Source organism: Kogia breviceps, chromosome 17 (assembly GCF_026419965.1).
Source record: "Kogia breviceps isolate mKogBre1 chromosome 17, mKogBre1 haplotype 1, whole genome shotgun sequence".
NCBI classification, from domain to species: domain Eukaryota; kingdom Metazoa; phylum Chordata; class Mammalia; order Artiodactyla; family Physeteridae; genus Kogia; species Kogia breviceps.
The window spans coordinates 9969776-9987766 of record NC_081326.1 but is presented as its reverse complement, the minus strand read 5'-3'; the positions used below and the strand labels follow the sequence as shown (position 1 = coordinate 9987766).

Here is a 17991-nt window from a genome sequence, read left to right as displayed (position 1 = left end):
GTGAGGACTTGATGAACTTATAATGTGTATTTTATACATTTACTCCGTTATTTTCACGAGAACAGAATAAACAACATATTAACACCAAAACCCAGAAGTGTGTCACTTCTTTATCTGATTTGAAATGTGGAAGGAGAAACAAGAGAAGTTCAACATAAAATCACTCACTTTGAAATGATTCTGTTTGTCCTGTCTAACTGGGTCACTTTTCATACTATCAGGTTCTTCTTCATAGCTTTTTCCCTTGTTTTTTGTTTTTGTCGGATCATCTGGGTGGGGTGCGGTGTCACCCCCCGCGGTAGGGCAGGTTTGGAGGGAAGTGTTAGATGAATAGTGAAGTCTGTGTTTCTGGTATTCAGTGACGAGGTCAGGGGAAGGATATTTAATTCTGAAAGTCACAAATATGAAAATGGAACATAAAATAATGACTGTAGATTGGTCACCTTGTGAAGAAGTTTGATGGAGAAGTAGGGGGCCCGGGCCACTCCCCTTGTTGAAGCGTCTGGCAGAAGAAGAAGGGCCACCAAAGGGGACTGAGAAGGAGGGGCCAGTGGCGTGGGAAGAAAACCAAGTGAATGTGGTTCCCCAGAAGCTAGGCAGGGACATATTTAAACAAGCAGGGGGAGTTATCTGTGTCAGATGCTGCTGAGAAGTCTAGTGTGTTGACAAAGGACCAGGGAGTTGACACGATGCAGAATTGGTAAGAGTGAAGCTGAGCGTGAATGGGCATGGTAGCCTGTTGGAAGTGGATTGAAGTGCCATCTGTCCTACAGTAGCTAAGATTTTATATTCAGACAAGAGTGCAATGTAGTATTAATGTCTCATATCTCTTGAGCCGGTAATTCCAGTAATTTTATTTAAAGGAATTTCTCCTGGTGAAATCATCGTGAAGGTCCTTAAAGATTTCACCAGCTCAGTGCTCATCAGGGCTGCTTATATTAGTGAAACATTAGGAAAAAATCTAAAATAATGGTTTAGTTAAAGAAATTCTAGCATATCCAAGTAATAGAAAGTTATGTAGCCATAAAAAACTATAATGTAGACTATATGAAGACATAGAAAGCCATATTCAAGATATAGTAAGCGAACAAAATTTAAAAACACCGTTCGTATACATGGTGTCAATGACCTCCAGCCAGAGACTGCTAGGAACACACCTGTGGTGGAACAAGTTGAGTTATTGCTTACGGCAACTAGAAAGAACACATGCCATTCATTCTGGGTAAAAGAGTGTAGAAAGGACCTGTTTATGGCATTTGGGTTTGTCTTATGTGATTTGGGGGAAGGTTCAAGGAAGCAAGGTTTTGCTCTGTTGGTAAGATATTCTCAGAAAACTGGGGCTGGTCTATGACTGGAGACCTTCATCTCCTCTATGAGGCAAGAGGAATGCATTGAGGCCAAATCAGCAATTAGTAAGCAACAGACTCTAGAATTAGTAAGGTTTGGGGGATATTTGGTCATTTTATTGACTCAGTATTTATGATTTGTGTCAGTATTTAGACATGATTATGGATTGATCTCGTTTTTGACTTTATAATAGTCACAGAGTGGCTTTCTTTGATCACTTAAATGTTTGTTATTAAGAATGGCTTAATGTTTGTGCAATTGTTTCTGTTCATCAGAAGAGCGAAGTGTGGTAGCTACTGTCAACTGAAGAGAAATACACGACCTAAAAGTTGTGAGTTATGTTGTATCCCGGAACCTTACTGAAGACTATATAGCCCAGGAGACAGCCTCTCAGATAGCTCTGAGGAACTGTTCCGAAGAGGCAAGGGAAGCGCCAGGATATATAGGAGTTTTTGCTGAAAAAAAAAAAAATCATATAGTTGAGCATCAAAAGATTACTGCTGATCACAAAAAACCAGACATTTCAAGTTAACGATTTTAGTGCTTTTCTGCGTATGGGAAGGTGCAGGAGTCCAGGCTCACTGCAGTGATTTCTTACATATGTATCTTCACTATGTGGGGCCAGCGTCCTGCTTTGCTCCATCCTGAATTCCCCCCAGAGTGCCCCACACAGGGAGGGGTGGCTACAGTGGCTGGTGGCTAGGCAGCACTGTGTTTACTGGAATGGCAGGCAACACTTTTTGTCCGCACTGGGAGCGCCAAGCAGGCACCTCGATGTCAGGGGTTGTGTTTATCTTCCTTAAAAATATAAAAGGCTGCAAAGATACACCACAGACATTTGAGGGGGGGCAAATTTACATACAATGAAAGGTGTAGATTTTAAATGTACCGTTCGATTAGTTTTCATACATGTAGACACCCGTGTAACTGTCACCCCAGTCAAGAAATAGAATATTTTCTCACACCTCTTTCTAGTGAGTCCCCACCCCTGAGCTCTGATTTAGTTTTGCCTGTTCTTGAACTTCTTATAAATGGGATTATGCAGTATCTTCTTTTGTGTATGGCTTTCTTCTGTCAACAAAATGATTTTGAGATTCACCCATGTTGTTGCATATATCAGTAATTCATTCATTCTATTTCATTGCAGAGTAGTTTATGTTCTATATATATATATATATACTACATTTATTATGTATGTGTGTGTATATGTGTTTACTACAATTTGGTCATCTATTGTCCTTTTAATGGACTTTTAGTTATTTCCAGTCTGGGACGATTACAAATAAAGCATATGTAGACATTCTTTTACAGGACTCTTTATGGACATATATTTAGTTCCTTCTTGGGTTAAAATCCTGAAACCTATGAGAAGGTTGATGGATCATAGGGTAAAGACTTATACTCACACCCATTTTGGAAAATGCCATTTTTCCAAAGTAATTGTACTTTTGTACAATTTTTGTACAATTTTGTACAATGTACTTTTGTACAACTTCCACCAGTACATACTATATGAGAGTTCCAGTTGCTCACTATCTTCACCTATGTCTGATGTGGCCAGTCTGTTAGTTTATAAACCCTATCTTTCTAGATTCTGAATTTTATTGTCTTCCCCTGAAGAGTGTTGAATTTTGTTTTAGCGTGCAGATGTATTTCTGGCCAATTCTCTTGAACTTGGGGGAAGCTTAGTTTTATCCTTTATAAAGGTGAGTCTATGGAAAGCTCAAGATACTTACCAAGCTTCTTTTCTTTGATGGGATTCAAGCCCTGAACTTTTGTCTCCCCAGCAGTGGGCGGCAGTGGAAATCTCTGCTCAGTTCTTTGAATATTGCAGCTGATGCTTTCCACAGGGCTCTTTGAAGTCTCCTCCACACATGCACACTTCCAGGTTTGGCCAACAATTTGAAGGGTGTCTATATGCATGTTTTTTCTAGGTTTCTCTTCTTGATTTCCAGCTACCTCAGCATCCGAAACTCTGACACCTCAGTCAGTAACGTAGCTTTTTGCTTGAGTTCCAGCTGTCTCTCCCCCTTGCAGATGGGTCAGAGGAAATGCAGTCTACCCTGGACTTAACTCATTATGGGTCTGTTCTTTAAGGGTTGACTCCCCTTCAGTATCTGCTTTCTTTTGCTTGTTCTTTAGTGCATTTAAATCATTTTTTGTTTGTTTATTTTGTCTTTTGCTATCTGTGAAAATGTTAGGTTATTTCAAGCTACCTCACCATTACTGGAACCCAAACCCAGACTTCTAACAGTGATTATATCTAGGTGATATCTTTTTTCTCAAATGATTATTTTTCCTTTTTTATGCTTATATTTTTTAATTGTCATAATACATATGTATTTCTTTCACAATACAAAAAGAATGATACATTTAAAATAAAACTTTGATAAATTCTTTTAAAATGTTTTTAATCATTTTTTTCTTTTTAGAAGAACCAGCATTCTGGGTCAGTGTAGTAATAGGATTCTAACTTAGAAGATAAGATTTGGGTAGTGCTAGGAAACACAGTTCATTTCCAGAAAGTCATGATATATATATGATATATATATATGTGTGGATATATATATAAAATATGAAATATGTTTTTGTCCAATAATTAGATACATGTTTTTTAAAAAATCACTGTTTACTAATAATTGACTTAAATACAGATACATACTTTCCAATTTATTTTAGAAGACAACATCATATAAAAACAGAGTCTGTAGCAAGGCAGAGTTGAAAACAAACACATCTCTACTATTCTTTCCCTACCTCCCCATCGCCTGTGAAAAGGACAAAAATCACCCCTGCCAAAACAATAGAAAATAAATATAAAATAGTTAAATTGGGCTTCCCTGGTGGCGCAGTGGTTGAGAGTCCGCCTGTCGATGCAGGGGACACGGGTTCATGCCCCGGTCTGGGAAGATCCCACGTGCCGCCGAGCGGCTGGGCCCGTGAGCCATGGTTGCTGAGCCTGCGCGTCTGGAGCCTGTGCTCCGCAACGGGAGAGGCCACAGCAGGGAGAGGCCCGCATACCACACACACACAAAAAAAGTTAAATTATTTTAAATACATGAAATAAAAATTGGCACTAAATATTATGTTTCCTGAAGAGCACATTTAAAACAGAATTAAAAGTTTATAATGAATAGGGGAAAGTGTTTACAGAAAATATCATAGGGAAAGGACAAATAGCACGCATTTTTAAATCTTACAGTTCGGGATATGAGAAGTCTGAAATGGGCCTTACTGGCAGTTAAGGTGTTGGTAGGGTTGCATTCCTTTTGGTGGATCCAGGAGAGAATCCCATTTCCTTGCCTCTTCAAGCTTCTTGAGGTCACCAGAACTCCAATCTCTGTTTCAGACTCTGACACTCTTGCCTCTTTCTTATAAAGACCTTAGTGACTACATTGAACCCACCCAGATAACATAGGATAAGCTTCCCATCTCAAGTTCCTTAATTCAGTCACATTGGCAAAGTCCTTTTTGCCATGTTAGGTAACATATTTAAGTTAGGGATTAAGGATTAAGAGGTGGGCATAACAGCAAAGGAGGCCATAAACAAGACAAAAAGACAACCCTCAGAATGGGAGAACATATTTGCAAATGAAGCAACTGACAAAGGATTAATCTCCAAAATTTATGAGCAGCTCATGCAGCTCAATATCAAAAAACCAACAACCCAATCCATAAATGGGAAGAAGACCTAAATAGACATTTCTCCAAGGAAGATACACAGGTTGCCAACAAACACATGAAAGGATGCTCAACATCACTGATCGTTAGAGAAATGCAAATCAAAACTACAGTGAGGTATCACCTCACACCAGTCAGAATGGCCATCATCAAAAAATCTACAAACAATAAATGCTGGAGAGGGTGTGGAGAAAAGTGAACCCTCTTGCACTGTTGGTGGGAATGTAAATTGATACAGCCACTATGGAGAACAGTATGGAGGTTCCTTAAAAAACTAAAAATAGAACTACCATACGACCCAGCAATCCTACTACTGGGCATAGATCCTGAGAAAACCATAATTCAAAAAGTGTCATGTACCACCATGTTCATTGCCGCTCTATTTACAATAGCCAGGACATGGAAGCAACCTAAGTGTCTATCGACAGATGTATGGGTAAAGAAGATGTGGCACATATATACAATGGAATATTACTCAGCCATAAAAAGAAACGAAATTGAGTTATTTGTAGTGAGGTGGGTGGACCTAGAGTCTGTCATACAGAGTGAAGTAAGTCAGAAAGAGAAAAACAAATACCGTATGCTAACATATATATGGAATCTAAAAAAAAAAAGTTATGAAGAACTTAGGGGCAGGATAGGAATAAAGATGCAGATGTAGAGAATGGACTTGAGGGAGGACACAGGGAGGGGGAAGGTAAGCTGGGATGAAGTGAGAGTGGCATGGATTTATATATACTACCAAATGTAAAATAGATAGCTAGGGGGAAGCAGCCACATAGCACAGGGAGATCAGCTCAGTGCTTTGTGACCACCTAGAGGGGTGGGATAGGGAGGGTGGGAGGGAGATGCAAGAGGGAGGATATATGGGGATATATGTATATGTATAGCTGATTCACTTTGTTATAAAGCAGAAACTAACACATCATTGTAAAGCAATTATACTCCAATAAAGATGTTTAAAAAAAAAAGACGTGGGTATATTTGGTTTTAGGGATTAAGACATGGACATCTTTGGAGGACATTATTCTTCCCATCACAGTACGCACTCTGACCTCCAAAGATTTACGTCCATTTTACATACAAAATATATCCACCCTATCCCAACATCCACAAAATTCTCAACCCATTACAGCATCAAATCAAAGCTCAAAATCTCATCTAAATTTCATTAACTCAGAAGTCCCAAATTTCATCGTTTAAATCATCTAAATCAGGTGTGGGCATCTGAGTATGATTCATCCAGGGACAAAAACTCCCAAGACCCTTGTGGGTCTCCCATGTATGTCACAGCAATTCACACCATCAGATAAGAGTCTGCTCCACCAATATTTTCTGGATAACACCATTTATATTCCTGGCTTCTTCTGAGTTGGCTGAAGGGAAACATGTCACATGCCTAATCTTTTCAATGACTAATACTCTGTATATATGAACAAATGTGTATGACTGAGCATACCAACCTTTTGATTCTTCCCAGGCACTAGCAAAAATTGTGCAGCCCCATCCTTGGCTTTCTCTCCAGAGCATTCTTTCCTGACAGTCAATCTTCTAGTTTTAGTGTCTCTCATAGTCTGGATAGAATGAGAATTTCCACAAATTAATTCCTACATCCTTTGTACTTAACAGTTTCCCCTTCATCTGTATCTTTCCTCTCACATTTTCATATAAGCAGCAAGAAGAAACTAGGCTTCCCTTTCAACACTTTGCTTTGAAATCTCCCCAGCTAAATATCTAAATTCACTGTTTACAAATTTGTCTTTCCATATAGCTGCAGGACACAATGTGACTGAATTTTCTGCATCTGTATGGCAAGGATTCCTTTTTCTCCAGTTTTCAGTAACATGTTCCTATTTTCATCTGAGTCCTTACCAGCAGTGCCTTTAATGTTCATATTTCTACTTAGAGTTTATTTATGACAATGTAAGTATCCTTTAAGATGATTGTATATATTCTCTGCCATACTCCTCACTTCCTTCTGAGTCCTCACTAAGAGAATTGTTAGAATTCATATTTCTGCTCACCATCTTTTCAAGGTGATCTATGTTTTTTCTATTATCCTCCTTAAAATTTTCCTAGCCTCTGCCCATTGCCCAATTCCAAAGCCACTTCTACATTTTTAGGTATTTGTTACAGCAGCATGTTGCTTCCAGATACCAAAATCTGTATGAGTTTCCTATTGCTGCTGTAATAAACTACCACAGATTTAGTGGCATAAAACAACACAAACTTACTCTCTTTTAGTTCTAGAAGGTGTCAGCAGGGTTGAGACCCTTCTGGAGGCTCTAGAGGAGAACACAGCTGAACTTGCACTGGCAGAGAAAAGTATTCAACTAGAGAAAGACCTCAAATATTGAGCCCAGGGGCATGGAATCAAGATGGTATACAGGAGGATGCAGAATTCATGTCTCCTCACAACTAGGGCACCTACCAGGCACCAGTGGGGGACCATGGACACCTGAGGGGACAGGAGGAACCCCCAGCAACTGGTGATCTCTCCTTTTGGCTTCTTCTCATCCACCAACTTTTTTTTTTTTTTTCCTGTTGTGGTTTTATCTTACCTTGTCGCAGTTTTTTCAATTATAGTTTTATTTTACCTAACATTTTTAAATCTTTCTAATTTTATTTTGTTTTTTATTCTTTGATATTGTACTGCTCCTTTTTTCTTTCTTTCTTCCTTTTTTCTTTCTTTTTTTTTCTTTTTTTACTGTGCAACAAAACTTGCAGGATTATGGTTCCCAGGCTAGAGGTTGGGCCCAAGCTACTGTGGTAGGAGCTCTCAGTCCAAACCGCTGGACTAACAGAGATTCTCAGATCCCAGGGAATATCAATCGGAATGAGGCTTCCCGGAGGTCCTCATCTCAGCAACAAGACCCTGCTCTATCCAGCTGTCTACAAACTCCAGTGCTGGACGTCTCAGGCAAAACAACCAGTAAGACAGGAATACAGCACCATCTATCAAAAAAAAAAAAAAAAAAATGGAACAACAAAAAAATTTGTTACGGACAAAGGAGCAAGGTAAAAACCTATGAGATCAAATAAATGAAGATGAACTAGGCAACCTACCTGAGAAAGAATTCAGAGTAATGATAGTAAAAATGATCCAAAATCTCGGAAACAAAATGGAGAAAATACAAGGAACATTTAACAAGGATCTAGAAGAACTAAACAGCAAGCAAACAGTGATGAACAACACAATTACTGAAATTAAAAATACTCTAGAAGGAATCAATAACCAAATAACTGAAGCAGAAGAATGGATAAGTGAGTTGGAAGATAAAATGGTGGAAATAACTGCCAGGGAGCAGAATAAAGAAAAAAGAATGAAAAGAATTGAGGACAGTCTCAGAGACCTCTGGGAAAACATTAAACACACCAACATTTGAATTATAGGGGTCCCAGACGAAGAAAAAAGGAAATGGTTTGAGAAAATATTTGAAGAGATTATAGTTGAAAACTTCCCTAAATGGGAAAAGAAATAGTCAAGTCCAGGAAGCACAGAGAGTCCCATACAGGATAAACCCAAAGAGAAGCATGCTGAGACACATATTAATCAAACTATCAAAAATTTAAAACAAAGAAAAAAAATTGAAACCAACAAGGGAAAAGAAACAAATAACATACAAGGAAATCCCCATAAGGTTAACAGCTGACCTTTCAGCAGAAACTCTGCAAGCCAGAAGGGAGTGGCAGGACATATTTAAAGTGATGAAAGGGGAAAACCTACAACCAATATTACTCTACCCAGCAAGGATCTCATTCAGATTCAACGCTGAAATTAAAACCTTTACAGACAAGCAAAAGCTAAGGGAATTCAGCACACCAAACCAGCTTTACAACAAATGCTGAAAGAACTTCTCTAGGCAGAAAACACAAGAGAAGGAAAAGTCTTACAATAACAAACCCAAAACAATTAAGAAAATGGTAATAGGAACATACATATTGATAATTGGCTTAAATGTAAATGCATTAAGTGCTCCAACCAAAAGACATAGAATGGCTGAACGGATAGAAAGACAAGACCTGTACATATGCTGTCTACAACACACCCACTTCAGACCCAGGGACACCTACAGACTGAAAGTGAGGAGATGGAAAAAGATATTCCATGCAAATGGAAATCAGAAGAAAGCTGGAGTAGCAATTCTCATATCAGACAAAATAGACTTTAAAATAAAGACCAGTACAAGAGACAAAGAAGAACACTACATAATGATCAAGGGATCAATCCAAGAAGATATAACAATTATATGTATAAATATTTATGCACCCAACGCATCTCAATATATAAGGCAAATGTTAACAGGCATAAAAGGGGAAATTGACAGTAACACAATCATAGTAGGGGACATTAACACCCCACTTTCACCAATGGACAGATCATCTGAAATGAAAATCAATAAGGAAACACAAGCTTTAAATGACACATTAAACACAGTGGACTTAATTGATATTTATAGGCGATCCATGCAAAAACAACAGAATACACTTTCTTCTCAGGGGTTCATGGAACATTCTCCAGGAGAGACCATATCTTAGGTCACAAATCAAGCCTTGGTAAATTTAAGAAAATTGAAATCATATCAGGTATCTTTTCCAACCACAATGCTATGAGACTAGATATCAGTTACAGGAAAAAAATCTGTAAAAAATACAAGCACATGGAGGCTAACAAAACACTACTAAATAAATAAGATCACTGAGGAAATCAAAGAGGACATCAAAAAAATACCTAGAAACAAATGACGATGAAAACATGACGACCCAAATCCTATGGGATGCAGCAAAAGCTGTTCTAAGAGGGAAGTTTATAGCAATGCAATCCTACCTCAAGAAACAAGAAACAAGAAACATCTCAAATAAAAAAACCTAACCTTACACCTAAGACAGTTAGAGAAAGAAGAACAAGAAATCCCCAAAGTTAGTAAAAGGAAAGAAATCATAAAGATCAGATAAGAAATAAATGAAAAAGAAATGAAGGAAACAATACCAAAGATCAGTAAAACTAAAATCTGGTTCTTTGAGAAGATAAACAAAATCGATAAACCATTAGCCAGACTCATCAAGAAAGAAAGGGAGAAGACTCAAATCAATAGAATTAGAAATGAAAAAGGAGAAGTAACAACTGACACTGCAGAAATACAAGGGATCATGAGAGATTACTACAAGCAACTCTATGCCAATAAAATGGACAACCTGGAAGAAATGGACAAATTCTTAGAAAAGCACAACCTTCTGAGACAACCAGGAAGAAATAGAAAATATAAACAGACCAATCATAAGCACTGAAATTGAAACTGTGATTAAAAATCTACCACCAAGGGCTTCCCTGATGGTGCAGTGGTTGAGAGTCTGCCTGCCGATGCAGGGGACACAGGTTCGTGCCCCGGTCCGGGAGGATCCCACATGCCGTGGAGTGGCTATGCCCATGAGCCATGGCCGCTGAGCCAGCGCTCCGCAATGGGAGAGGCCACAACAGTGAGAGGCCCACGTACAGCAAAAAAATAAATAAAAAATAAAATCTACCACCAAGCAAAAGCCCAGGACCAGATGGCTTCACAGGTGAATTCTACCAAACATTTAGAGAACAGCTAACACCCATCCTCCTCAAACTCTTCCAAAACATAGCAGAGGGAGGAACACTCCCAAACTCATTTTTTGAGGCCACCATCACCCTGATACCAAAACCAGACAAAGACGTCACAAAAAAGAAAAGTACAGGCCACTATCTCTGATGAACACAGATGCAGAAATCCTCAACAAAATACTAACAAACAGAATCCAACAGCACATTCAAAGGATCATACACCATGATCAAGTGAGATTTATTCCAGGAATGCAAGGATTTGTCAATATATGCAAATCAAGCAATGTGATAAACCATATTAACAAACTGAAGGAGAAAAACCATATGATCATCTCAATAGATGCAGAAAAAGCTTTTGACATAATTCATTACCCATTTATAAAAAAAACCATCCAGAAAGTAGGCATAGAGGGAACCTACCTCAACATAATAAAGGCCATATATGACAAACCCACAGCCAACGTTGTTCTCAATGACGAAAAACTGAAACCATTTCCTCTAAGATCAGGAAGAAGACAAGGTTGCCCACTCACCACTATTATTCAACATAGTTTTGGAAGTTTTAGCCACGGCAATCAGAGAAGAAAAAGAAATCAAAGGAATCCAAATTGGAAATGAAGAAGTAAACTGTCACTGTTTACAGATTACATGATACTATACATAGATAATCCTAAAGATGCTACCAGAAAACTCCTAGAGCTAATCAATGAATTTGGTAAAGTAGCAGAGTACAAAATTAATGCACAGAAATCTCTTGCATTCCTATACACTAATGATGAAAAATCTGAAAGAGAAATTAAGGAAACACTCCCATTTACCATTGCAACAAAAAGAATAAAATACCTAGGAATAAACCTAAGGAGACAAAAGACCTGTATGCAGAAAACTATAAGACACTGATGAAAGAAATTAAAGATGATACAAGCAGATGGAGAGATATACCATGTTCTTGGATTGGAAGAATCAACATTGTGAAAATGACTATACTACCGAAAGCAATCTACAGGTTCAATGCAATCCCTATCAAACAACCAATGGCATTTTTCACAGAGCTAGAACAAAAAATTGCACAATTTGTATGGAAACACAAAAGACCCTGAATAGCCAAAGCAGTCTTGAGAAAGAAAAACGGAGCTGGAGGAATCAGGCTCCTGGACTTCAGAGACTATACTACAAAGCTACAGTAATCATGACAGTATGGTACTGGTACGAAAACAGAAATACAGATCAATGGAACAGAATAGAAAGCCCAGACATAAACCCACACACATATGGTCACCTTATCTTTGATAAAGGGGGCAAGAGTATACAATGGAGAAAAGACAGCCTCTTCAATAAGTGGTGCTGGGAAAACTGGACAGCTACATGTAAAAGAATGAAATTAGAACACTTCCTAACACCATACACACAAATAAACTCAAAGTGGATTAAAGACCTAAATGTAAGGCTAGAGACTATAAAACTCTTAGAGGAAATCATAGGCAGAACACTCTATGACATAAATCACAGCAAGATCCTTTTTGACCCACCTCCTAGAGAAATGGAAATAAAAATAAAAATAAACAAATGGGAACTAATGAAACTTAAAAGCTTTTGCACAGCAAAGGAACCCATAAACAAGACAAAAAGACAACCCTCAGAATAGGAGAAAATATTTTCAAACGAAGTAACTGATAAAGGATTAATCTCCAAAATTTACAAACAGCTCATGCAGCTCAATATCAAAAAAACAAACAACCCTATCCAAAAATGGGCAGAAGGCCTAAATAGACATTTCTCCAAAATACAGATTGCCAACAAACACATGAAAGGATGCTCAACTTCACTAATCACTAGAGAAATGCAAATCAAAACTACAATGAGGTATCACCTCACACCAGTCAGAATGGCCATCATCAAAAAATCTACAAACAATAAATGCTGGAGAGGGTGTGGAGAAAAGGGAACCCTCTTGCACTGTTGGTGGCAGTGTAAATTGATACAGCCACTATGGAGAACAGTGTGGAGGTTCCTTAAAAAACTAAAAATAGAACTACCATATGACCCAGCAATCCCACTACTGGGCATATACCTTGAGAAAACCATAATTCAAAAAGCGTCATGTGCCACCATGTTCATTGCAGCTCTATTTACAATGGCCAGGACATGGAAGCAACCTAAGTGTCCATCGACAGATATGGATAAAGAAGATGTGGCACATATATACAATGGCATATTACTCAACCATATAAAGAAACGAAATTAAGTTATTTGTAGTGAGGTAGATGGACCTAGAGTCTGTCATACAGAGTGAAGTAAGTCAGAAAGAGAAAAACAAATACCATATGCTAACACATATATATGGAATCTAAAAAAAAAAAAAAAAAAAAAAAATGCTTCTGAAGAACCTAGGGGCAGGACAGGAATAAAGACGCAGATGTAGAGAATGGACCTGAGGACACGGGGAGTGGGAAGTGTAAGCTGGGATGAAGTGAGAGAGTGGCATTGACATATATACACTATCTAATGTAAAACAGATAGCTAGTGGGAAGCAGCTGCATAGCACAGGGAGATCAGCTCAATGCTTTTTTACCACCTAGAGGGGTGGGATAAGGAGGGTGGGAAGGAGACCCAAGAGGGAGGGCATATGGGAATATACGTATGCATATAGGTGATTCACTTTGTTATACAGCAGAAAGTAACACAGCACTGTAAAGCAATTATACTCCAATAAAGTTGTTAAAAAAATAAATAAATGAATTGAACCCAGGAGAGGACACCTCACAAATGACATCTTCTGGATGACATCAGAGAGAGTCCCCCTCCTTCGGAGATTCAAAGGGTCCACATTCTGTGACCTCTGAATAATCTCTCCCAGTCATCTTCCGTAATAGAGAATGGAATTAACAGTGACCATGCAAGGTAGATACGAGCAGCAAAGTGCATGAGAAACGTGAACACGTTTTGTAAAGTGTGAAGTCACTTGAAAGACAGTTGGCTTTGCACGATTAGGTTTCCTTGGTTCTTCCCAGAGATCCTTTTCTCTTAGTTGCTGTTTAGGGGGAAAAAAAGTGGGATGAGTTTCCTTCCCTCTTTCATCCTTCTCCCCCAAAACACAAACCCCCACACCTCCAAAATGCTGTAATTGGTAAGAAATAAGATTTAAATGTTTTTAAGATGAATTTTGGTCAATTTAAGAATTCAATCCATGATTTTTTTTGGAGTTATAAATTGTCAAGGTTATATAGGTAACACGGTGTTTCGAAGTGTTGGGTTGTTGACATAAGGGTATCACACAAGTGAATTTTCTTCTTTCTAATTACTTAATTACTCTCCGAGGAGGTCCCTGGTTCTCCAGATCCCTCACATTGTTGCCGTTGCCTAGAAAATGAGAGGAACTGGGTTGTGATCACCAGTGGATGTTTTTCTTCTTTCTTCCCTTTTTCTTATAAGAAAACGTAGGATAAGGATGTGGGCAGCTGAAAACAAAGTCATTATCTATTCAGCATGCTGATTTAACAGGTGGATTTTTATGTTTTTACATAGGAGGGGATAGGGACATCTCCAGGCACATCTGTGACTCTTGATTAAATGACTGATCAATTACTGCAGGGTGCTACACTTACCTTTACTAAGCTGCCGAGTTTGGGCCGGTCTTGTTACCATTTGAGACATTTCAGGCTGCATCACTATTTTATTTTGTAACTTTAAAAAAAAGTTCCTGAAGATAGAGAGTATTCCCACTATGTAATCAGTGGAACAGGTAAGTTTGGAAAAACACATACTTTGCTGTTTAGTTGTGTGTCATTCAAAGTGACGATTCACTGGGTCCTGGGAAGTTCAGAACTGCTGATTGGGTCCACACCGAGGATTGCTTAATGCTGGAATCATGATCTGCTGATAAATCCTGACTATCCCTTTAAATATATTATCTGTTTGCATCAGAGAAATCAGTTCAGAATTTATGCCAACTCAGCATAAATCTCTTGCCTTTATCAGAGTGAAATCTTGGAGTGCTTCCCTTAGTCGTGCAGGGCCATTTGTGTATGTAAAGTCATGGCTCAGTGTTTCCCAGCAATGGGACTTTCTTGGAGAAGGAGTGTAGTGTAAGGCAAAGAGCATGGCTGTGAAGCCAAAATGGAGCTAGGTCCAAAATCCAGCTCCACCCCAGTATGTTGCTGACTTTTGAGAGGAAGGTAAGGGAAGATGGAAATGAGCATAACAGGCTCTGGGCTTAGATGTTTTGCATATATTATCTCATTTAACCTTCACTGCGATTCATGAGATAACTGTGAAGCTATTTTTTCAGAAGAGTCGAACTCATTAAGAAATTAACCAGTTTGCATAAGGTTGCAGGGCTACTCGGGTAGAACTGGGCTTTTGATTCCAGGTCCATGATAGCTGTGGTAGACAGAATAAAGCCCCCTTAATCCTAACGTTTTTCACACTTAATCTCCAGAACCTATGAGTAAGTCCCTCTGCAAAGTGGAATGAAGGTTGCTAATCAGCTAACCTTAAAATGGGGGATGATACCAAACTCTTGGGTGGGCCCAATGCATTCACACATTAAACAAGGAAGAGGGAGGCCGGAGAGGAAGTCCGTTGACTAATGCTGGCTCTGGAGATGGATTAAGGAGTGCAAAGGCCAAGGAATGCAGGTAGGCTCTCAAAGCTGCATAAACAAGGAAACAGATTCCCCTCTAGAGCCTCCAGAAAGAAACCTCACCCTGCTTACACCTTGATCTTAGCCTAGGGAGAGCCATTTGGACTACTGGCCTACAGAACCATCCGATAGTAAATTAGTATTGTCTAAACCACAGACTCGTGGTAATTTGTTACAGTGGCCATAGAAAGCTAACACAATAGCTGGATCCCCCGCGCTCTTTGCATTAAACGCTACAGCCTCTTGCAGGAAGGTTCAGAGAGCAGGAAAGACTGGGCCTGGGGTCACTTTGCTGGTGGCCCGTGAGGAGCAGGATAGAAGGCAAACATTTGTAAATACTCAGTGTCTATGCTAATACATAGTAATTGGAGACTTTTTGGTCCCAAAGTTCGCAGATTACCATGAGCTATTCATTGATGTCTCTCTTCCTTATCCGTCAATTCACAAGTAAGGTTTGAATGTGTGTTATGTATCCACGGAACTCTGTGAAGCTTTAAAATCTTTTTGAAAATGCGATATGGGCTGCAGGCATCGAGGTGCATCCCTGCTTACTGCTACCCACAGCCTGGAGGAGAAAGCCCAGGGTGGCTCTGAGGAGTGGAAGGGGTCTGCGGTAACAGGACGCTGTACTTCACTGATTTCCCCCAAAATCAGGTGAGCAGAGAGCCGTCAGCTGCAGAGGGAAGATTAACGGCTTCTCGGAGAAGAATTTTTTTGTACTTTATCCAAAGTAAAATCCCACTGACACGACTTCAGGTTACCGTTCTGTGAAAGACAAAGGACAAAGCTGTAGAATGCTCCTTGGCTGAATAAGAGAAGGTGACATCTATTATATCATGCATTTTTATAGCTGAAGTGCTCATTTTATGGCTTTGGCATTTTTTTCAACATAGATAGTATTGGGGATGGGTTCATTTTTTGTCTGTAGGAAAGTGGAAAGGATTAATTAAGTCTGTAATTGCTTAATACAAAAATTAATGGAAATTTTAATAAAAGTACAATCATAACAGGATTTAAATCCATTGTCATTTCTCCTCATAACTTTATCCTAAATAGTTGATAATAATGAAGAAGAAACTATAAAAGCTTGACTTTAGTTTTAGCCCTAGCACAATACCTGGCCCTGAGTAGGTCCTCAGTGAATACTTATTATAAGAATGAAGGATGAGTGACTGGGTTTGGTGCAGTAATTGTTGTCTATTTCCAACATGAATATTTTAGAATTGTAGATATTGATATCAAAATATACAAACCGTATACAAAAATGATAAATGTCATACATATCAATTTTCTGCCACTTTGATTAGAAAGTGAAGATTTCATAAGCAAATGCTTACCTATCATGAATATTTACAAGTGGAGAACATATATTGGTGCAATGATTATTCTTTAGTACAAACCTGACTGAAAACATAGCAACTGGAGTGCAGTCAATTCCTAAAATTCCTGCTTCTGAAAATTCAGAGTTTAAAAATACATTTTGTTAACTTTCAGGTTTAGGTTCTAGATTTGTATAACTGGGCTTACGTTTCTGCTCCCTGGTGTGGGTGGACATGTGCTTTGTTGAACAGATCAGAGCTCCTTTGTGAAAGGGCTGAGCCTGGTATTGGTTAATCACATAGATTCACACACATTTTCGTCTTTGGTACACTGAACACCAATAATGGTGGAATGATTACTCATAAATATTAGAGACCAGGTTTCCTGTTTGAAAATCAGCATTGCTCTGGTGAAAGCATTGCTTTGCATTAGCTGTCCCTTAGAACTGTGGTCCCCAAACCTCTTTATCCCAGATGACAGGCGGCTTGTTTGGTCACGTCTAGTGGTGACACTGTGTTTTGGCAGTGCCGTACTCTGGGAGCACGATGTGAAGGGATTAACGTTTTTGGATGATGGATAGTTACTTGGATTAGCTACTCCGATATTGTTGACTTTTCAGTCTATTTCTGTGTGTTGAGTATGAGGTCCTACAGAATTGTTTTTGACTTGTAATAATGGCAGCCAATACTTTTGAGCGCTTCCTATGTGCCCACAAGACGCTGAGGCAAGTACTTTATAGCCGTTATTAGATTTAATTGATTGAATCCTCCCTCAAAATAACTTTCCTCATTTTACAGAGGTTAAAAAGTAGTCTTGTTTAACTAATATTCCCAAATTCATACAACTAGAATACTGTGCAGTTAGGGTTCAGATCCACAGTGCTTGACTTCAAATCCAACCATTTAACACCATTTGTGTTTGTTGTTTTACTTTTTAAGTTTTCTTGCAATAATGTTCTGGCATATGCCCTTACCCTTGACTGAAAGCGAAAGTATTAAGATCTAATACGACTTTAAAGCATTTCTAGTAGAAATTTAACTAAGATATGAATACGTACATTTGGACTTTTAAAAGAAAGATCTGTTAAGACTGAAAAAAGCAGGCAGTACTAGCCTGCTGTCGTCTCCTTCTGACATTAGATTGTATGAAAGTGACATTTGTTGGACAGTGTGAGAAGACACCTGTTTTTCCTTATTCCATTTACTGGCTCTTGCACCCACTCACTTTAATGGCTTAGCAGAGGGTTTGAGGTTCACTGTGTGTCCACGCTGTCCTTTGTTCAAATACAGTAGAGAACAGGACGGATCATGCCGGACCTTGTCTGTCTGTCTCTCTCTTCCTTTTTCAACATACACAAAGCTGTATATGTTAATGTATGCAATTTGATGAATTTGGAGATAAGTATACATCAATG

The 17991-nt window shown here is 38.8% G+C and overlaps 1 protein-coding gene across 1 annotated transcript in view; it reads left to right on the top strand.

Annotated features, from left to right (window-relative positions):
* The window catches only part of CYP7B1 (cytochrome P450 family 7 subfamily B member 1), a 177924-nt gene that overhangs the window by 848 nt on the left and 159085 nt on the right, over nt 1–17991 (top strand). The window lies entirely within an intron of this gene.